At 44.5% G+C, this 23751-nt stretch overlaps 1 long non-coding RNA gene across 1 annotated transcript in view; it reads right to left on the reverse strand.

Annotated features, from left to right (window-relative positions):
• The window catches only part of LOC144134828 (uncharacterized), a 41851-nt gene extending 22101 nt beyond the window's left edge, over positions 1-19750 (reverse strand). Inside the window, exons 1-5 of the long non-coding RNA XR_013315270.1 lie at positions 19422-19750; positions 18285-18408; positions 13806-13964; positions 9103-9258; positions 7655-7809 (exon numbers count right to left, since the gene is read on the reverse strand). This is a non-coding gene — a long non-coding RNA (uncharacterized LOC144134828). The remainder of the gene's footprint in view (positions 1-7654; positions 7810-9102; positions 9259-13805; positions 13965-18284; positions 18409-19421) is intronic.
• Positions 19751-23751: the final 4001 nt, after the last annotated feature.

Raw genomic sequence — 23751 nt, forward strand, 5'->3', positions numbered from 1 at the left:
AGCAGTCAGCTTATACTAATGTGTACTCATTGCCAGTAGGGATTGAGCTGCACACCTAGCTCTTGCATATAAGGCGGATGTTTAAACCACTTTTCCACTGCTGTGGTATAGGTGCCTGGCATCTTGTGCCGGTCCGTACTGAAGGCCATAGGGGATCGAACCATGCACCCGTCACATTCAAGATGTATACTGAAACCATTTGGCTACTGCTCTGGCCTTGGTGCCCAGCGCAGTTTGCCAAATATTTTGCATACTATGCCTGATATGATCCAATGCAAGAGATTGCACCTGCTAAAGTAGTGTTTCTGTTTCATGCTGTTGCTCAGTGCAAGCCGCTCACTCAGACATGACAATGATTCAGCACACAGCTGTACAGTCAGTCCTTGCTGGTGTAAAATAGCAGAACATTGGTGAGCCATGGGGCCAGATAAGGGGTAAAGACCTTGATGTTATAAGCTGGACCATTCACAAGGACTATCTTTGTGCATTAGGTGCTTGATCAGCGAGGGTCATTAATAGCTGATTGCTAGGCATAGAAGTAACCCCCCCTAAAGTGATATGTAACAGAGTCAGAACCTACTTTCAGTGCTACTCTTAACCACAAAAGAAACCACTAAAGTTATGGCTGTGCTGCTCTTGGTGACGCAGAACTCAGAATTGTCTCTCTATGCTTTTCATATTCTGCTTCATCTTTGTCTTTGTCATTCATGCAAAGAGATATGGTTGCACTGGCCAAGGATAACTTCGAACCAGCTAGTGAAGTTTCTACAAGCCAGCTGTTTTTAGTGTGTATGCATTGCTCTTTTGCTCAGAGGTCTCATTTACATGAAGTTCCATATTGCAAGGATCGATCTTATTCCTCCCTTTGTGGCCCTGTCTCCTGCCTGTTGGCCCCCTGGCCTTTCTGCAGACTCCTTAGAAACCATTGCTGGCTCCAACGAGTTCTTAGCAAGGACATGCTGCCATCAATTGTTCCTCTTTGTTACCTGAAAATGTGTTTAGTTTACCTCAGGTGTAGTTACCGCACATGTAACCAGCATTTTATGTTATTCCTGTGCAATTAGTTTGTGTTTCTGAAATATGTTTACTTCTTTGGCAGTGCATACATATTGTCATATGCATATGGCATTTTGCCGCATGCATAATTTGTAGATTACAGTTGTGGTTTTGAAGTAATTATACCGCAAAAGTTGTGATGTCATGTTCTACACTTCGACTACCCCAGTACAGGAATGCATGAGTGCTGCCCTGTACGTATTTTTTGCCATGTGTAATCACCAAGCATTGTTAGTAAGTTCACCACGGTTTCCTTGTTTTTCTGTGACTATTTTGTGCCATCACTTAGGACAACAATTGAATTTGATAGGTGAAGTATAACTATAACAAACACAGTTTTTGTGTTCCACATGTGCATTTTGCAAATATCTAGTCAGTGCAGCTGGTGCCTATGGTGGTTGGTTGAAGTAGGTTGTTGACTGTATAATGCTGAGAACTTCACCCATGAGCAGTTGTAAGAACAGCATTTTGTTTGGTGTTCATATTGAATTTTCTGCAGATGACGAGGGTTATGTTCACTGTGACCTTGAGTAAGGTTTGAATTTTCTGTGTTGTTATAAGGCCCTGACAATAAATAATTTCTGTGCCTACTTACTGTCCCAACAATACTGATCTGGTGCTAGAATGCACAACTGCAAGGTGGCCTGCAATGAGCAGTCATGCCTCGCTATGCAACTCACTTGGGGAAGACTGGCAACTTTTCCTGGAGATATAATAGTCATACAGCTCCAACAACAGTATCTCAGTGCTGCTTAGTGCAGAGCTTTGTGTGCCAAAATATCAGCACAATTTGGAGGGCACTGATTTTGCATTGTGTGGACCAGTTACCAATTCGATGCTGTAGAGAGCGTCAGTGGCAGAAAGGCATGACAATGACAGTCCCACTGCTCATAAATGAGATGCATTTTCAAGGAACATAGGCCCATTGCGTACTTAAACCTAGCCATTGAATGCAGCACTTTGCGAATCCTCTGTAAAGCTTAGATCATATGGCGGATCGATTCACCTAATTATTACAATGAAACACTATAGTCCTGATGGTAACATGTATGTTGCGTATATGCCTGCTGCAGGACGAAGGCCTCTCCCATATATCTCTCCACTTAACCTCATCCTGTGCCAGCCACAGCTATCTTTCTGCGCACGATTCTTAATATAACCCACCCACCGAACTTTCTGCTAAATACACTTGCCTTCTCTTATAACCGAATCCGTTACCCTTAATGACCATATGTCATCTTTCCTTCGCATCACATGCCTCAAGCCTATTTCCTCTAGATTTCCACTAGGCTGTCAATTACCCACATTTGTTCTCTGATTCACTCTGTTGTCATCCTGTCCTTTATCATTATACACATTATTTTTCTTTCCATGCAGCTCTCTGTATTGTTCTCAAGTTAACTTGGTTGAACCCTTTTGATCAGCCTCCATGTTTCTGCCCCACAGGTTTCTGCCCCACTGGAACGTACAGCTAGCTATAAAATATTTCTCGTGAGGGATATTGTTATAAACAAGCTAAATTTATATGAGTATATACCTGTCAAACATGCCCCATTCTCATTTTTTAAATTCACACTCATTTATGGTCCATATCTGCAGTTATACCAGCCCAAAATAGACTTATTCCCTTACCACTTCCAGTGTCTCACAACCAATTGTAAACTGCTGTTCCTTCAAAGACTGAGTTAGCAGCATGTTAATTTTTACACCCATTTACATATATGAATATTTTAGACAATTTATTTCTGTAGTACAAAACTTTTTAAACGTCATCATTGATGAATTTGAGCTCTGAATCCGCAGTGACAGCATTGTGAAAAATCTGCAGCAAAGCAGTACAGTCCCTCGACAGGAATCTGTCGCGCCGCGACAGAACCCACGGCAGGAATCTGTCGCGCGACAGAACCCGCGGCAGACACCTCTGTCGCGCTAAAAGAGGCATCCTACAAGTCTGTCGCGCCACTGAACCCAGAACAGGCGGCGCTGTTGCCTGTCGTTGGCGCGAAAAAAGTGCCTGTCGAGGGCTCTGTCGCGCGACAAAGTCGTGCCGCGCGACAGAACCCACGACAGGCACTTCTGTCGCGCGGGTGACCCCACGACAGGTAGCTCTGGCGAGGCGCGCAGCTCTGTGTCGTGCGGCACGACTCTCTCTGTCGCACGACAGTACCTGTCGCGCGACATAGCCTGCGACAGATACCTTTGTCGCACGACACGCGGCAGCAGAAATGTCTGTCTTGCGACAAACCACACTGCAGAGGTTTTTGTCGCGCTACAGAAGCCACGACACGATCCTTTGTCGCGCGACACACAGCACGACAAGAAAGCTTGTCTTGCGACACAAAATTTTGTCGCGCGACAGGAATTTCGGTCGTGCGTTTTGATCGGGCGTAACCATAATAAACACAAATATCCATAATAAGAATAACCCAAAAGGGGCATGAGCCATTAAAGGACTATAGACACCTAAATTTTTTGCATTTTTTCTTTGTCAAATGATGCGTTAGATAATAAAATGCATGGATTACCAGATAGTACTTGCCTACAACCCCGCTAAATAATTTATAATCGAATTTCTTCTCTCATGCTGTTTTGGTTTCATAGACCGAACACCTACTGTCGTCAAGTTGATGTTTTGGTCACATGATGCAACTAGAAAAACTAATACAATCGCTAATATGTAGCTTTAATTGACTACGACATTTATTCCTGCCTCTTCCAAGATCTGGAATGACAAAAAATGACCTGTCAGCAATAATATAACCGATTTCTTATGCCTCATGTGAATTAAACACCAACTACACGTCACAGTCATCGTTCGACTGATGAAACCGAAACAGCGTCAAGAAGAAATTAAATTGCAGAAAAACTTCACATCGCGCTAGTTGGTGTTGATGCATAGTGGTGGTTCAAAAGCGCAAACACACACAGACAATGTAAGAGACGAGACACACAAACCAGCGCTGAACTTACTACAAATTTTTTATTAGGAAGAAGCACGTCATATATACACACAGACGAAAAAACAGCGCACATGCGCAGTGTCAACAAGACTCCTAGTGCTAGTACAAGGAAAAAACTGCTTTAAAAGCACGTGAATATCTGCAGAACCACTACCCACTAAGTAGCGTATTGATTTCTCGAAGCGATAATGTAACAGATGGCATACTCCCGCACCCATTACTTTTTCTGATATGAAACGCCTCAGGTAATTTTCTAGTGCGCTGATCAGAATGAGCGAACAAGACATCAGTATCGTCAAAAAATGGCGTACATTTGCACGTGAAACAATGCTTAGCTAGGTCAGTTTCTTTCTTAAAGAATTAGCATGCTCCATGAGCCGCACGTTAACGCAGCGGCCAATTTGTCCTATGTAGGTAAGTCCACAGGGCTGAGGGATTTGATACGCTACGCCAGTCTTACAGGGAACATTTATTTTCACGATTTATGTTGCAAGAATTTCTTCTGCGCCCTTCATGCTTTCTTTGAAATGCCGGCCCCAATCTTTCTAGCTTGTTAGGGGCAGGGAGCAGAACCTTTACACCATGCATGCTTCCCACTCTTTTTAATCCGGTGCGACAGCGTGTGGACATATGGCATAACCACTACCTTCCTTCTCCCTTCTTCCGAACCCTTTTCCAGCCCCGAGATACTTGCAGACGATTTAAGCTCATGGAGGACTTTGTCTGCACTTGAAACGAGAACTGAGTTCCAGAAACCAGCTTCCCTACATCTGTCTATTTGGGCTAAGAGACTGGACATCATTTTATGAAAAGATTTCTTTACTGTCATGCCTAAGCATCCCGTAACGATGCCAATTTTTGCAAGCTTTGAATGAAATGACCTGTAATTCAAAAGGGACTTTTCACTTCTAGGGGAATACTGCCAACAGACATGGTTGGGATCGAAAGAGAATGTTAAATCAAGAAATTGCAAGACTCTTTCTTGAGAGACTTCGTGTGTGAACCTCATCCCTGACCCATTACGTGCAAAATATGAACATTTGACACAAATTCTGGATTCACGGACCTAGCCAGCACCAGGTAATCATCCACATACCAGAAAATGCGTATGCAATATCCGGCTGGATCAGTTTCAACTTTCATATCAACCCTGCTTAGATAAATGTTACTGAGAATGGGAGCTACCTTGGCATCTATGCACACACCTGACTTGCAAATAAAGACGACCATCCCACTCAACAACGTGTTACTCAGGTAGTAAGATAACAGTTAAAAAGGATCCTGTGTTGATTCCACACTCATTTTGGAACATGCATTCATCACAGTCATCCCTAATACAATGCTGAACATACTGGATTAGTTCAAAGTGTGCAAAAGAATAAAACAAATCAACCACATCTACGCTAAAACCATCACATAGTGCCCGGCTCTCAATTCGGAGGAAATTTGCTACTGCCTCAGAATTCGGTACGAGAAACGGATCCTTTACGTGAAGTGACAACAAATGTTTGCGAAGATCGGTAGACACAAACAACTGCCAAGAATTGTGCTCAGAGACGCTTGCCCGGAAAGGAACTTTAGGCTTGTGCATCTTAGCACTAAAGAAAATTTCTAGCACCGATTGTTCAGCTTCCTTCCCTTTCTTTGCTATACCATCATACTTAAAACTTCCGAAGTAAAGTCATCGCCTTCTCTGAACACTCGGCGCTAGAAATTTTCTTAGTGCTAAGACGCACAAGCCTAACGTTCCTTTCCGCGCAATCGTCTCTGAGCACAATTCTTGGCAGTTGGTTGTGTCTACCTATCTTTGCAAACATTTGTCGTTACTTCGCGCAAAGGATCCGTTTCTCGTACCTAAATCTGAGGCTGTAGCTGATTTCCTCCGAAATGAGAGCCCTTCACTATGTGATGGTTTAAGCATAGATGTGGTTGATTTGTTTTATTCTGTTCCACACTTTGAACTAATCCAGTATGTTCAGCAATGTATTACGGAAGAAAACAATGAATGCGTGCTCCAAAATAAGTGTGGAATCACATCAGGTTCCTTTCTGGAACTGTTATCTTACTACCTGAGTAACACGCTTGTTGAGTGGGATGGTCGACCTTTTATGCAAAAATCGGGTGTGCGCATAGGTGCCAAGGTAGCTCCCATTCTCAGTAACATTTATCTAAGCCGGGTTGATATGAAAGCTGAGACTGATCTAGATTGTTATTGCATACGCATTTTCTGTTATGTGGACGATGACCTGGTGCTGGCTAGGTCAGTGAATTCCGAATTTGTGTCAAATGTTCTTCATGTTTTTGCACGTAATGGGTCGGGGCTGAAGTTCACACATGAAGACCCTCAAGAAAAAGTCTTGCAATTCCTTGATTTAAAATTCTCTTTGGAACCAAACCATGTCTGTTGGCAGTATTCTCCTAGAAGTGAAAAGCCCCTTTTGAATTACTGGCCCTTTCATTCAAAGCTTATAAAAAGTGACATTGTTACGGGACGCTTAGGCATGGCAGTAAAGAAATCTTATCATAAAAAGATACCCAGTCTCTTAGCCCAAATAGACAGATGTAGGGAAGCTGGTTTCAGGGACTCAGTTCTCGTTTCGAGCGCAGACGAAGTCCTCCATGAGCTGAAATCGTCTGCAAATACCTCGGAGCTGGAAAAGGGTTCGGAAGAAGGGAGAAGAAAGGTAGTGGTTTTGCCATATGTCCACACGCTTTCGCACCGGATTAAAAAGTGTGGGGAGCAAGCATAGGATAAAGGTTCTGTTCCCTGCACGTACCAATCTAGAAAGAGTGGGGGCGAAAGTTCAAAGAAAGCATGAAGGGCGCAGAAGAAATGCTTGCCACATAAATCATGAAAATAGATATGTTCCCTGCAAGACTGGCGTAGTGTATCAAATCCCATAGTCCTGTGGCCTTACCTACATAGTCCAGATTGGCCACTGCTTTAACGTGCGGCTCATAGAGAACGCTAATTCTTTAAGAAATAAACTAACCTAGCTAAGCATTGTTTCACGTGCAAATGTACGCCATTTTTCTGAGGATACTGATGTCTTGTTCGCTCACTCTGACCAGCGCACTAGAGAAGTAGCTGAGGCATTTCATATTATCAGAAATAATAATGGGTGCGTGAGTACGCCATCTGTTACATTATCGCTTCTAGAAATCAATATGCTACATAGTGGGTAGCGGTTCTGCAGATATACACATGCTTTTAAAGCAGTTTTTACCTTTTACCAGCACTAGGAGTGTTGTTGACATCACACATGTGCGCAGTTTTTCCTTGCGTATATATGTGACGTGTTCTTGCTAATAAAAAAATCAGTTGTAGGATCAGTGCTGGTTTGTGCGTCTCGTCTCTTGGTCCGTGTGTGTTTGCACTTTTGAACCACCACTATGAAAATAAATAATAAATTATTTAGTGGTCGTGCTTGCATAAAATATCTAACGTATGGTTTGAAAGAAGAAACGCACGAGTAAAAATTTGGTAACTATAGTCCTTTAAATTTGGATGGCTACTCAGTAATTGATAACGGAAGTGCTGAAGACCACACCAGGTAGATTGAAAGTAGCTTTTTCCTGCAATTAGATGGTGTGTTCACAAAGTGTCTATAACCTTCAGAAGATTCACATGTACTCACCAACAATTTCGCTGTACAGCAGTAGGTTCTTAAATGCCTCTTTTCGCTCCGCCCTTCAATGTGTACATAAGGGCCACAGGAGTCTTCACTAGTCTTCACAATGAGTTTTGTAGCCTATCAGCTGGCTCACCCCCAATGAGTGCTAGCTTTTTGATCTGAAATAGATTATACAGATTATACAAAGTGAACTATGCCATGAAAACGATACATTGAACTATTCATAAAACTTCCTCTTCCAGGAACCATGTGCAAGCCAGCAAAAAATCAGAAGGATGTAGAACAGGATAATACAGAGGACTCAAACAGACCTATGATCACAGTGGTGTGACTCGGCTTAATGATAACAGAATTCTCTGTTGTCTTCTAAACGCCCATCTTTGTATCATCATATTAACTTCCTTTTATGCATGACTCAATGGCATACGCTTCCCAAACAATAAGATAAGGGCGAAAAAGTGAAGTCATTACTTTAAGGCGACCTTGAATCATGGCAAAATTGTAGTGTGGAGCTAAATGAGTGATGTAAGAACATAACCGTCAGCTGCCACTATGAACAGCAAGGATAATGCTTGTGCTAATTTCTTGTACTAGGCTAGATATTATAAGCAGCAAATCCTCTTTCAAATAGACTTGTACAAAATGAAGCTTTCAGGTCTACAAATCCAAATGCGACATGAGGCAATTTCGAAGTCCCAACTTAATCTGAAGTGGACTCACCATATGTAGAGGGCTCAAATTAAACTACAGCTGAACAAAACACTATGCATCAAAATTATATTCAAAGGAATCAATACGTTGCCAGTAGTTCATAGGCACAATTCAAAGAAATGCCATATACCCAGTCGAAAAAAAAACACCAGCCCGTTTCTGGTGTTTACACCAAACTGGCTCTTTTAGACATGGGTTCTGGTGTGACCGTGTCTGTGTTTCCGACCAGACCAGGATTCTCAGACACGGGTCCTGATGTGGCGTAGTGTGGTGTGCTTTAGTGTGTTCTGGTCTGGTGTTCTGTGCTGTGGCCCTGCTGTCTGATACCGGCTCTGGTGTGCTTTGGTTTAGTGTTTCCTGGTGTGGTCAGTGTACCATTCGATTTGGTGTGGTTGGAATACTGTAGAATGTCTTGATTGAGATACTGTGAGTTCGGACATACTATCGCGAGGAAAATTAAGAGATCAACGCGAATGCACGCCAAATGGTGTAAAACGGCAAGCACTCCTGATGTCGAGTAAAGTGCACTAACATCCATCAATCTCGCTGCGCCGGCCTTGATGGCACGAGCATTTCATCAGATGGCACCTGCACGCAGTTAGGCATAGTGTGGCACACACTCGCAGCCTCATAATTTTTCACATGATAGTACACTGGAGCATGCACACAACCACATCATTTCTGTTCTTGCCGAAGACTAAGAGCAAGCACATGTCGTAAAGAAAGAAAAAAATGCTCACATTTGCACAAAAGCATCCATAGCTTCACTGGTAGACAAAATTGGCAGTATAGACAAGATGGAGGCCCCTAGCATCATAGCGTGCATCTTTTCTGACAAAGTCGAATAGGTTGAATTTCCCTGATAGCAGCTTGACTCCAGCTGTGTAGCTACAATGCTTGAAGAACAAGAGAGCGAAATCACGAATTTGTGTGAAATACACTATAATAATCACAGTGCAAAGAAAACCAGCAAATACTGCTATTAAATTTAGCTTAGTGGTGCAAACATAGAGTACACATTCAATACGACTTCCAATGCCTCTGCAGTAAATCAACTGTCTTCTGCTTTATAGTAAATCAATGCTACTCACATAAAGCACCCCACTTGCATTAATTTGCTTGAAATGAGTGTCTGGATGACCAAGTATTTCACACTTTCATTCACACAGTACAATGATGAACACGGACAAGGGGGAAGACGCCGAAAAACACTTTGAGGTGCCTCCTACCTAGCCCCTGTTCATCATCAGGCTGTGTGAATGAAAATGTGAATTATTGCGTTGTGTTTTTTTTTGTATTCATAGCGAACTGCATATATTTACAGCACAGTTGGGTACGCCTGCATCATAATCTGAATTCCTATCATATTTTGGCATTGCAGCTGATATTGAGCATGACAGTCCTAACACAGTCAGGCTTTCTGAGACAATCAACAGCACTCTAGCATCTCCGGTAATTTGATTCATTATCAGGCTCAGAGATACTAATACTTGGTAGCCTAGAGAAATAAAGAAATAAATTGATATGAAAATTCTACTGCTGCAGAAAACAAAAATCAGAGAATTTAAGGAATTAGAGAAATGATTACAAGATGCCCACAAAGATGGGCACAAAATGAAGATAAGACGTAGTTCGAATAAAAAAAATATTTGATGCAAGTACATTATAGGGTGACAAAATCCATGTATTGATACTTTATGCGCACAGGGTGCAGAACTGTAAACCACTGCATGGCTGGCTGCATTTATTTAGAAGACCATTCCTCTTCATTACTTCCAAAAAAGTGGCAGCAAAGCATAAAAATCCGACTGCTGAAATTTATTTTCAGCTGAATGCCACATACAAAATGACAAGGGTGGAATGTTAATGATTCGAAAAGAAACCTTAAAAAAGATTCGATGAACTCTGGCACTGGCAAAACCCCAAGAGATGTGCAAAAAAAGCTGCCAGATTATTTTTCGTGCTGAATGTATTAAAACCAAAGCTGCCTGAGCGCACATGAGTTTTGTTGAGGTATAGCTTGCTATACACATCCTGAGCCTCTGGTGCAGTTGACTGCAGAGTACCTGCAGACACTTGCACACATACAAAACCCACACTAGATTCTGCGTACTGTGCATTGCCCACTATTGTGCCTAGCACGCCCTGTCTTCCAGTGAGATGCACTTCTTTTGGTGCATCCAGGCGTTAGGGTTCCAGTTATAAAAAATGTCCGAGTTGATTATGAGTTAAGTGAATAAGCTTAACAAGTTGACTGGTTCTAAGACGCAGATCACTTGCAAGAGCCGCTTCTCACAGCAAGGCAGAAAACAATAATGGCTTCAGGACACTGCAGTGCAGGGCTCGAAATTAGTTTATACCAAGTGGGGCTCGTTAAGCTTCGCTGACATTGTATGGCAGACCGGCGCCTAGTCCAAAGTAGCAATGTTTACTGCCACACATATACATAACTCACAAGTGGCATGATTCCTCCCAACATGTATGCAACAAAGTATTGCAACCGCTTCGAGCCATCTCTACAGGTCCCACTGGGCCGTCCCTGCTAAGTGTGAAAAAAGTGGCTAAAATGTGCTTTGTCATATTCAATGCTACAAACTATTTTTACAAAGCATGCAGCAAAGCTAGCGAAAGAGTGCTCAAGCACACCTATGCTTGAGTAAAAAGTATCCATAATTTTTTTACATGTAAACTGGAATAGGCGAAGTTAGAACGTGACATGTAAAACTGCATGCATAACAGCTAGACAAGAGAGCAGAGAAGGTAAGGGAAAACAGGGCTCATTATGGGCTACATGATTGACTCTAACAGTCACTTCCATCATGGCGTCTGACAGTTAAACAATAGGCCAGCTAGCATTCAATTCAAACTTATTTTCATGCAAAATGCTTTCAGTGATGGCTGCAAGTTATAACATACTAATTTTCGTTGTTACGTAGAGGTAACCAGAGGATTCATGGACGGTGGCAAATGTGGCGGCACCCACGAATGCCTATACTGAATCAGCATCACTTAGGCCTCAGTACCTAGAATCCAAGCTTCAGGGCAAATGACTGCTAAGTACCATCCGTCTTCTGTTTCCATGGCATGAGAAGTATATATTCACTAAAAGTTGTTCATTATGAGTAATTTCAGTGATCATGCACTGCCGCACTGCATATAGAGCCTAGGCTTTTAAGCTGCTTTTTTCCTCACACGAGCTAACTGCACCCATCAGTTAACCTCCTGTAAATAAACTTTCACATGAAGACAACATCTACAATTATTTGATCACGTCTTGTAAGTTAGGCATTATCCTTTGTTTGGCGCTTTCATATAATAAACCACTAACAAACCTGAGTCGTAATTCTAACATACACTGATGGAGTGAGTATATGCCCCTGAGATAAATCCAGCTAAAGCTAGCAATTACCTCTCAGTGCATCCATTTTTCACACTCCAGCGCACAAAAATACACGAAAGAAGAGGATAGACACCACTGACACCGGACAATATTTTTGTGCGCTAGAATGATGTCTCATAATTCTTCCCAGAACAGACTATCCCAGCCCTCTATGCTTAGCCTTGTGGAGAACCTTTTCCTTGCCTTCCGCTGTCACCTCCTGAGCACTTGCCACTGGAACTGCATAGTACAACTGCTTCTGTTGACCAGATGGGAATGGCAGTCCTCTTGTGAAATACTGCATCCTTTGGGATTCCCTTCACGGTGTCATACATTGCCTTCTCTACCTTGAATTCAGATACACTTAAAGGAAAAATGATTTATGATTTATGGGGGTTTAACGTCCCAAAGCGACTAAGGCTATGAGGGACGCCGTAGTGAAGGGCTCCGGAAATTTCGACCACCTGGGGTTCTTTAACGTGCACTGACATCACACAGTACACGGGCCTCTAGAATTTCGCCTCCATACTTAAAGGAAAAAAGAACGCGCATATAAAAGTTCTTAGCCAAATTTGCAGCCAAGAATATGATAATAATTGTATTTGTACGCTTCACAGCAACAACAGCAGTATGCTTTAACGCGTGTTGAAGCAAGAAAGTAAGAAATCATTTCCTTTATTACCAACACAAGACTTGCACATAGACGTTGATGGTGTCATGCAATAGTGGTGAGTTCTGATAGCAGTGTGAAGTACAAAAGGCAACTGCTTGTTTCGAATTTTAGAACATGCAACATTAACCGCACAATTATTGAAAAAAAATTGACATCATCCTTGAAAATCGCAGATTAGTATGTGTCGTAGCAAATACTGAAAATAAAAATAGTAGGAGCCCTGCCAGTGTTTAAATCAACACGCAGTGACTGGTTTGGTGTATGGTTTGGTTTATATGAGTTTAACGTCCCAAAGCGACTCAGGCTATGAGAGACACCGTAATGAAGGGCTCCAAAAATTTCGACCACCTGGGGTTCTTTAGAGTGCACTGACACCGCACAGTACACGGGCCTCAAGAATTTCGCCTTCATCGAAATTTGACCGCCGCGGCTGGGATCGAATCCGCGTCTTTCGGGCCAGCAGCCGAGTGCCATACCACTCAGTCACCGCGGCGGCTTCGCAGTGACTGGTAAAAGCAATTTTCTAATTGCAGTTCTTGCCCATGCCCTTGTCAAGCAAGGCACTAATGCCGGTTGACCTGCAGTATATCTAATGTGCCCTCAACATGCTGCCTAGTTAGCAAAGTTCTTGTAGTCAAAATTGAACGAAACGTTACTTAACATTTTTTCAGCTAGAACCGCATGAGCTATTATATAGTCCAAGGCACACAACTTAGTGCCTTAGAATAGTGTTCAACGAGGGGCCCACACGCAGAGACGCTGGACTGGCCACTGTTTCCTTATACAAAGTAATACAGGAGTGCATGGCCCGTGGTGTTCATGCTAAGAAATACAAAATATAAATAGAAACAAAACTGAAGTGCAAAGAAAAATTAGAGACAAGTTCTGTCATTACACCTTATGCGACACTAGAGAGTACATGTTCATAAAGTAGTAAAATGGTCATTTTGAAATCTTGTACAATCATCAAATTGTCATGAGCACAGTCAGTATGCCTTTTCTTCACACAAAAGGTTTCCAGCGGCTCCGGTGCACTTCAGTTTCGTTTTAGTACAGTGCCTTTAAAAGACAGAAATTGGTCAAGTGCCACAAAATGGCAATAACTGTGTATCACCATTTTCATATCTGTGCTTCATTACTTTTTAACACAACCTCCAATATCATTCACATGATTTGCTGCAGGAGCAGGATTCCAGTGTGCACCACTCACATTCAATGAAGGACCTGGCTGCCTTTTCCAAGTGATACTAATTTTCACAATGAAAGTGCCGTTGAGCGAGTTTGACAGCAAGCAAAAACATGATTTGAACCCAATAGCAAGCATAAGAAAATTTTAAAGTGGTCCGTAACATTATGCTTGTAAAAAGACAACTTCAGGTGTCAATACTCACCAAAGCTGCCATCAGATCTCAGCTTTGGTGTGCTCATAAAGGGAGGGTGGGGTGCTTAGTTATAATGACCAATTGTCACGGCTGGTACATTGCGCTACCTACTTCAATGATGAAGGATGTGACAAACTATCCTCCAAAACCTGACATCTGGCATAAATGCTGAAAAGCAAAAGCAAATGAAGGACCATTAAGACCTGAAATTATTTCCTACTTGAACAGTTATGTACATCATCATGAAAGCTGACAAACGGCGCGAAGTTATACTGCTAATTTGGCCCCAGATGCTCGCTCATTTGAGCCTGAGTATCCTAACTAAAGCAATAAAAAAGACATGACTGTTGAAGGTATCATAAGCTCCTGTAAAGCTCACCAGCAGTGAGGAAACAAATTCTAACCCTCATAATAATATAAAAGTCAGCCAATGAGGCCACTGTGTCAGTCACCAACTAAGAGATCATGTACAAACTATACACTGTAAATGCACAAACTCTACATGAGAGCAAAGCATGCCCTGCACTTGTGAAACAAATTTGTGTCAATGTAAGATTCTTGGCAACAGTAGGCATCACCATTAATGGCATGTGCTAAAAAGGAAGTGGGCACCTTAATGATGCTGTACAATTTAGAATTCAGCCTTTCAGTAGACTATATTTTGTCTAGTACCATGAGGACTGTCAGAAGAGAAGGCAAAATGAAAGGAAAGCTGCCAGCTGTCATGAGGCCTGCCACAAAAAAAACAACACTGAACAGAAGTAGTGCGCAAACAAAAAGGAAGGGGTGCACTATGCGATCACAGAACACAAAATACCACAGGAAAACAGGGCCCAACCAATGAATGAAAAGAAAACAAAAAGAAGGGAAGCAGTACTGAACACTGCTACCTCTGCAAAGAGAGAACAGTGAAATAAACAACACCTAAAAAATAAGCTTCAAGGACTTTAAAAACGTAACTTTAATCACATATTTTTTAAACGCTGCATTAGACACTAGAATACATGAATCCCCAAGTGGTATTTGCCTACCATTAAATAATTTACAATTTCATTTCCTTCCCTGATGTTGTTTAGGCTTGACCAGCCAAATGATGGCTGTGATGCCTAGTTGGCCTTTAGGTCTGCTGAGGCACAAAAAGGCTGCAATATAAATGTTGATATGCAATTTTAATTCACTACAACACCTAAAACAGCCTGTTTCAAAAGCTGGAATGACAACAAATGCCATACAAGCAGTTATACTACCAGTTTTTTTTTGCTTTTGACGTGACCTGAAAACCAACTACACGTCGCAGGAATCGTTCGGTTGATAATACGGTTGATAATACAACAAGGAGAAAGACAATTATAAATTATTTACCAGTCTAAGAGCAAATATCACGGGGTGGTCCATGTACAGCCGCGGACAGAAGTAAACGGAGCGCGCCGCACAAGAAAGAACTGCGTGTCAGCGCCGCCTAGCCAAACCAGACGAAAGCTCGAAGTCGCCACGCGCATGTGCAGGCCCGCTTCCGGCGCAACCCTCAATGCTCCGCTTGCCTCGCATTTGTCCGGCGTCTGTGTCATGCTGATGATGATCATGATCGGATGGTCGTGATCTGTGTAGCTAGCGAACATTTCGGAAAACAAAGACCGCTGTCTTGATAACGCAAATTGCGCGGGGACGGCTCTACTATTGAGCCGCTTCGTTTGAGACAGCTGGAGGCATGTTTGCGCCGCAAACAACCCGCGTGTTTCGAACTTTTGCTGCCGCTGGGACTCTGCTGGGTCTCACTCGCAAGAAAACGCGCTCGAAACACTCGGCATACTGCAGCAGTTTTGTGTTAATTTTATACAGTTATCACTGATGATTCGCCTTGTCCCTACCAGGCGCTGACGAAGCACTCGTGCATGCACCCTGCCTGTCTCCCCCGAAACAAACTGCCCCTATACTGGATCCTGCTCTTATCGCCACCGAGACCGTGCGCTGCGTATCGCGCTGTCATGTGCGGAGCAGAGCTCATGGCAATCACTTTGCATTCACCTTCGGATCTTAGGATGACTACAAGGACCCGCTGTCTCACCCACACGAATGCCGCGGCAGCAGTGCGTCACTGTCGCGTGCCCCGCGTGCGAAATGCGGCATATAAGTACCCATGATCGCCCACTAATCAGAGTATGAGCCACGACAAAACCCGGCAAGCGATCCAAACTCTTCTGTGCGAACTGTATTACTTCACTGATTTCGGTTAAATATAGACATTGATCTGTTTGAGAATATAGATGTGGAAACCCAACAGCTGCATCCAGCACATTTGTAAGCAGTCACTATCCTTGAGACCCTGGATCGCGCTGCAAAAAGCGCCAAGAGCGGCGGTTTCATCTAATTTTAAGCTGACCTCCTAGGCGAGGTTCCAATGCAGGAGCACTGTGGTGCAGTACAGACGCACAGGGCGCATCCTTTGGCGCTCCGTCGGTTCCTCGCAGGAGCAAGCCGGAAATGAACAGTAACTGTATTAATAGAACCCGAAACTGCTGTGGTGGATCGAGTGTTTTGAGCTTGTTTGGTCTATAGCGAGATGGAAATGAATCCCAGAGGCAACTAAAGTTCGAAGGACGCGCATTATCTGCGATGGAAACGTGCCTATAGCTGCCACAGATGAAACGACATAATGATAGCGTCACCCCCGCGGGATTTGTGGCATCAAGGAAGCGGTCAGTGCGCTCCGAAATGCCCGCTCGCTACTAAGGGCGCAACCATCCGACCATAATCATCATCAGCGTGACCCTGACTACGGCCAAATGCGAGGCAAGTGGAGCAATGAGAGGGTTGCGCCGGTAGGGGGCCTGCATATGCGTGTGGCGATTTTGAGCTTACGTGTGGTTTTGCTAGGCGGCGCTGAAAAACAGTTTTCTTGTGCGGCGCGCTCTGTTTACTTCTGTCCGCGCCTGCACATTAATGTCTAAGGCATTTGAAAAAAGACGCAAGCAAACATCTGGTGTCCATAGTATATGCAGTTTCTTTCAAGCTTTGTTGAACTATGATATCAGGTAGCATGCCGAAAGGCTGAGTCAAACAGGTCACTACAAGCTCCTATTTCCTGTAAGTGTATTAGAGCAAGTATATTCACTGAACTTGCACAGTGTCATCACCAAGCAAGTGAAATGGCAAAAAAAATCAAAACTGACCAAGATAATCACAGAAGTAACAATTTATGGTGAACATTCCCCTTTTTTCATTTAGCACTTCAAGCTTATTGGTGCACAGGCTATAATTCAACAAACCTTGAAGTAGTTTGCAGTAGACGGTGCTCATTTTCCACTCAGATCTAGAGGCAGTAAAAATATTGCAACTACAGTGAAAAGTTCGTTTAACAGTACCTCTTGCCGGACTAGTTGGTGTAATATTGTGTAACAAAAGTAAAAATAGCGCTAATTTTTACATAAACAACACAGAAAGAACAGACAGGACGGGCGCTGTCGCTGTCCTGTCTGTTCTTTCTGTGTGGTTTGTTTAAAAAGTAACGCTGTTTTTTCTTTGGTTATACAGTGAGAGGCCACAGAAGAGAAGCTGTCAAGTCCAATTAATGTTTAATCTTTGAGGTGCATTCATAGCTGCACTATATAACACCATTCATATTCTTTTCATCAAGTGAAATAAGACGTATTTGCTGGACCAGTCTCTGAGGAGTGCCATGTGACACCGGCATTACTGCAGAAGCTTGACAAGGTTACCCTTCTACTATGATTGTCTATGAGGAGTGCAATGGGAGATGGTTACTAGAGGAAAAAAGAATAAAAGCATTGTTCTGATGCTGTAATATCACCTTACACTGCTGCCCTGTAGCCCATTACTTCATATTGGCATTTTTTAAAGCCTGGCTGCATTGAAGGGGGTCTGTAGTGACTCTAGAACAGGTGGGGAGTGAACTAGAGAGGAAGAGAGAGAAAGCGGCAGAGCTGAGGCTATGCCAGTGTGCTCGTTGTTGCTGTGTAGCCTTGGAGCTGAGCGGCCAGCTCTGGACTCAATCGTGGTATGAGGGTGCGGGTTTCCCCTTTTCTTCCACCCTGTGTGTTGTGCTGTCAACGTTGCATTTTTTGCGTCTTGGCTATAAGAAAACGTGTGAATGATTCTTGCTAAAAATCACGAAATTTTAGATATGACAGGAGAAATGTTCCAACCACCACTAACAAGAAAAAGAAATTTGCTTGCTTGCTTCGGATTCATACGTTCCCTACATTATAGTACAGGGAGTCTCAGATTCCTCGTTAGTTTTGTAAGGGGTCCGAGGCCAGCTGAGACCCCCCTGTCTTTAAGCACTGCTTCTTTCTGAGCATGAAACTGGCACTATCTGATGATGACCTATTGAGAAGAGACACACACGTTATTTTGAATAGGGGAATGCCAATGCATGCCATCAACGTTCTGGTCCAAAGCAGACATTGCAGCACACTGACCTCAATGCAGAGGTGAAAAAAAACAGATCTGAGAAAACTCGACACATACTTGTGCTCTGCAATGTACTCTGAACGGGCACAGACAAGAACAGCCCCAAATCTGGACAGTGGAGACATCTTCTCCGATGAAGCTCTTTTCAGACCTCTTCACTACTGAAGAGAAGGCACTTCACCTGCATAACATCATAATTTCCAGCTGTGCATTTTGCACCCACAATGCCTGGCACTTCCTGATAATTATTTGTATTGCTGGCATTTCACACAACCACAAGAAAATGTTTAAACAGCCTAACTTCAAACACATAACGCCACTTGCTCACACTAGTTTTTATGAAAGCTCTGTACTACTTAGGTTATTCAAAACCACTTAATTTGAAAGAGCTAAAAAGCGCTCTTTTTCTAGGTCTAGTTCTTCGTCATCAGTAAGCAATGATTTTTATTCACGGCCGCCAGCAACTAAAAGAACTTTACAGCTGCAGGCAACGTTAGCAATGTTGCAAAAGTGATCGATCAGGCAGTTACTTGTGGTATCGCAGTGACGCGTCACTTCAATTCACTCAGTCGCTTGCATGCCTTGATGCGTCACACCCCTCCCACTCTGAGCTTGACAGCTGGTGTAATCGGCTCGTAGACGTGTGTTCTAACCCTAAAACGCCGCATCAGATCACTATAAAGACGCACATACGCGTAGCGAATAACACAACGCTAAACAGACCGAGCGGCGCACGCTATCGGCAGTCCGCAACGGGCCGAAACTGGCGTCAAAAACACGCGTGCAAGCAGTGCACGACCACGTCGAATAATGAACAGGAAGTCGGGAAACCACCTTAACCAAAGCCCAAAACATAGTCGCGCGCCTTGCTGGGCGGTATACAATTGCCACATTTACATTTAGGACTCCTACGCGTGCGTGCCATTCAGCAAACGCATCTATGCATACACCTCGGCGTTCGCGTCGCAACGCATACACTGTGAACACTGACGGACCAGCAGTTTGATGATTCGATGTGGAATGCACTTTGCTGCCGCGGAAACAACCAGTGACTCACGCGCAATGCCGAAGGGAAACGAACAGGACAGAGCTGACAGAGCCTCGTCCCTTCCGCTCCTTCTCGCCTTTGCGCTCGCTCGTTTATTTTCGCGGTCACAAACTGCACGCACTCTTGCGCTACAATATGGGTCTCACCTGGAAACGAAGACTCTACGAATTCCAGTAACCGCTTTCTTCTCTTGCTTTGCGGCTGCTATGGTTGAAGTCGAACGTGTTGTGGAAACGAGGACTCGACGCATTCCAGTAACCGCTTTCTTCTCTTGCTTCGCGGTTGCTACGGTTGAAGCCGAACGTGCTGTCAATATGAAACGGCTCCATGCTTCTCGGCGTGGTCACGTTTCACAAAGTACGCGAACGGCTGCATTGCTGACACGCGGCGCAAGCTACGATAAGCAGGAAATCCAAATGGAGTTTGAAGGAACGATTTTAAAATCAGACAAAAGCAGCACACGAACAGCAGCAGCACGGACCACGTCATGGCGCGGCGTAAGGCCTAGCCGGATATCACTCCGGAAATGCACCTAGGGAGAGGAGGGGAGGAGGGTGTGCTGCGTCCTGCCACGTGACCTGGCAGCAGCGCGCTGGATTTGAACGGCGTTGGGAAGCACGCTGGGCGCTGGCGCGTGGCTATTAGCGTGGTTATTAGCGTCATGGTAAATATATACTGCGAACTGTTACAAAATTGCAGTTAGACCAAGGCGCTCCGCGCCTCCGTGCATCATTGCCGTGCAGTTTTCATGTCAAAAGCAGGCGACAATGTTTCAGCTCCTTGCAGAACAACTTTACAAATTGTTTTCTTAGCTTTTCTCTTTTCTTTCTGGTCTTTTGGCGACCGGATTAACGAGCTTTCACTGCATATTTTTTAGCACAGTAACAAGTTTCTCGTAAACCACATTTCGCCTTATGCTACAAAGATAAGATCTGCAGAACAAGTCTGCTTTACTCAACTTCAAAAAAAAGTTAATCTCGAAGGTTCTATTGTAGATTGCAAAAAATGTGTATTACTGCAAAATCTCATTAAATTGAACATCAAGGGACCATAAAACATTCAAATTATCAAATGACCTCTAACAAGACTGACAAGAACCACTTGTACCAGAGTATAGGTCGGAAGAGGGGAACGTCTAAGTTATTGCTGGCAGCCGGAATTTGTCTACCTATATGCTTTGTCATTTTAAATCGCATATAACTTAAATTGCAAGCTTAATTGCATATTCTGTGAAGAATATATTTTGCTTGAACGCGGGAATGCAAGCTATTTGCCCACATTCGTCTGGCTACATCAACGTGCTGAGTGGCAGTCCATATACTGAGCATATATATATGCCCGCACTTCACCCATGCGCCCATGCTCCATCGCTATGGTATCCATGCTGCCCTTTTACATGTAATGTAGGATATGCAGCCTGGCTAATGTAAGTGTAACTACATGTTCATAGGTGTCGCCTGGCAACGATCGGCAACATTACGCGTGATGTTTCTGCACTGCAAACTCCAGAATAATCGACGCAGGATTTACGAAGGCTACAGGCTGAAATATACTCTTGTTTCCACACACAGTGTCGTCAGAGTGATGCACGGCAAGCCCCCATCGCGGTTGCCCGCAATTCACCGTCGTATAGCCCAGGTTCACGCACACACATTTTGCCACTGCATAGTCCAAACTTAGCCCTTTTCTACCAGATATGTAGGCGGGGAAGGTGTGGGAATGGCTGATATATGCCCATGCGCCGACCACGTATTTTCTACGCAGTGCCTTTTTAGGCTGTAGGCGGGAATATTGTATGTTTGCCCACACGCAGCTAGCCTCCTTGGATCAATGAGGGTGGTGCAGGGGCCGCCTCTAATTGGGTTTGCCCGCACTTCACCATCATGTAACCCCATATTTTATGCACACGAACTGCGTCCAGCCCATGCTTAGCCCTTTCATACCCTGGTTAGGATAAAGGTGGGGAAGATGCAGGAATGGCAAATGCGCCCATCCCTAACCCATGCGGGACCAACGTAGGTGGTGCTCGGACAGCTCAAACTGTATGCCTACAACAGTTCGCCACTGTGAAACCCATTGTTTAGCCCCTGTATTTTCCACACAGGACACATGTAGGCCGAAGGCGGGAATACCATCTCTTCGCCCACTCAAAACCACCGTGGCTCCCTCAAGGTGCTGTACGGGCAGCCCCAAGAGGGGCTGCCCACACTGAACCATGATAGAGCCCGCACTGTTGCCCGCATGTATCTGTGGTGGGACCCAGGTGGGCTAGTCGCTCTTTTTAAGCCCATGCGTAGCTGACGAGGGGCCCACTCAGGCATAAAATGGGTAGCCCAAACCTTTTTGCCAGCACTGCGCCCACGAGGGACCCATGTATGTTTATTGCGGGCAGCCACCAGCCCTCATCGCCCATGTCGGACCCGCATGGGCCCGCCACCTTGTGCTACTGGGGGTGGAACCAGATTGGGTAGGCGTTGTTTTCGTATTGGAATAAATATTTACTGTGCTGCTGAGCAGAGAAAAGACTCCGAGCCCAAGCCTGCCTAGACGCATCACGTGGGCGCCAGCCTACCAGACTCCGTGGTTACGAAGCTGCGAATGCGGCTGCCCGAACGCTTATGCTCCAGACACCTACTACCGCCTGCTCGCCAACCGATGAGCCTAGCCGACCGCTTCTGCGGTTTGCATGCGTTATCCGTAGACTACGTTTAAATGTGGCATTCACGCGCAAATACTTGCACTTAATAGGACAAGCGGGCTCCCCGAAATGTACCACATGTGGCGTGCTAGAGACTATAGAACATGTTTTAGTGGCGTGTCCAGCGTATGCACGTGAAAGACTCATACTCGCATCTGCTCTGACGCCTATGGACACATCGCTCCTCTCTGAGGATTTGATCCTCGGCGCTTGGCCAGATAGATATAGAACTGTAATGGCAACGAGAGCGCTCTCACGCTTCTTGAGCGACACGGACCTTGTCTCGCGTTTGTGATGTCAGAAAGTTTGCCTTGTTTTTTTTTTAAAGTAGTTTTTCATCTGCCTCCTCCCATCATCATCGTCCCCCATCGTGACCTTCTTTTATCTCCTCTTCCCGTCCCCCAGAGCAGAGTAGCCGTCCAGATATATATTTTCAGGCCAACCTCTCTGCCTTTCTTATCAATAAACCCTCTGTCTCTGCGGTTTCGAGATATCACCGAATATTAGAAAGACAGGCATCACCAGTTCCTTCCTCCAGCAAAGGGGCTGTCGAAGGCAGACGAACGCATTCGGCGACAGCTACAGACGAACACCTACTGGTGTACCGCCATAGCTGCTCGCTATGCCCCGAAAGTGAATCATTTATGTTCACACTGTGATGAGCTCTCTTCTCTATCGCACATGGGGTGGGCCGGTCAACACAGTCCGCACTTTCATCCCCATCCCACCCCCACTAAAGAGGCTTGGGAGATCTTTCTCCTCGAGTGCTCGAGTGTGACACCACAAGCTGCCCTCGCACGCCGGGTTCGTGAGGCGGTGGGATCTTGGGGCATCCCGGGCTATACGGACGCGGTCCAAGAAGATACCGATATTCACCAACTACGTCGGCTCATCCTCTCTATTTTCTTAATAAAGGTTTGTTCTCTCGCCAGAAAATCGCATTCAGGTCTGCTTGACAGCGGAAATGCGGAAGTTTTTCCCTGTCTTCTTTGTCCCTACAATTATCATGTTATTTTCTGCGTCATTTAGTGTTTGTTCTTGCTGGATGTTTTTCATTGCTTTTTAGCTATTACTTTTTTTCTTTCAATTTTTTTATTATTATTGCTTTGTTTATTATTTACAGATATGTTACGGGATAACTGATACCTAATAAATACTTGCATTTTTGTTTTATTTCATCATCCTCATCAGCCTGACTACACACAATGCAGGGCAAAGACCTCTCCCATGTCTCTCCAATTAACCCTGTCCTTCGCCAGCCGCATCCGCACTCTGCCTGCAAACTTCTTATCTCCTCTGCCCACCAAACCTGCTGCCGCCCCCTGCTACTCTTATTTTCTGTTAGAATCCGCTCTATTAACCTTAAAGACCAACGGTATCTTGCCGTCGCTTTACATGCCCGGCCTAAGCCCATTTCGTCCTCTTGATTTCGACTAGGATTGATTTCTTCCTCTTGATTTCGACCATGTGACCAACCACGTGACAGCGTGGCAGTGAAGCGACGGCATGGCGGCTCAGCCACGGCGTGGCGGCGCAGCCACAGGGTAGCGGCGTCGCCACGTTGAAGGCTCGAAATACTACCGTAATGTAGCTATCGCTACACGAACACTCCTTCGTTCTGTGATGTGTTCTGTGTACATATCAGGTACGTCGAGCAGGTAGGGGTGGCGGAACAAGCCGTGCGCTGGGCCCAAGAGCAGTGCGTCAGGAGCCGCGGCATGCGTTCACCGCTGCAGCTGAAAGTAGTGATGCGTCCTTTCTTTCCCAAGCTGCGCTTC

The sequence above is a fragment of the Amblyomma americanum genome, chromosome 5 (genome assembly GCF_052857255.1).
Source record: "Amblyomma americanum isolate KBUSLIRL-KWMA chromosome 5, ASM5285725v1, whole genome shotgun sequence".
Taxonomy (NCBI): domain Eukaryota; kingdom Metazoa; phylum Arthropoda; class Arachnida; order Ixodida; family Ixodidae; genus Amblyomma; species Amblyomma americanum.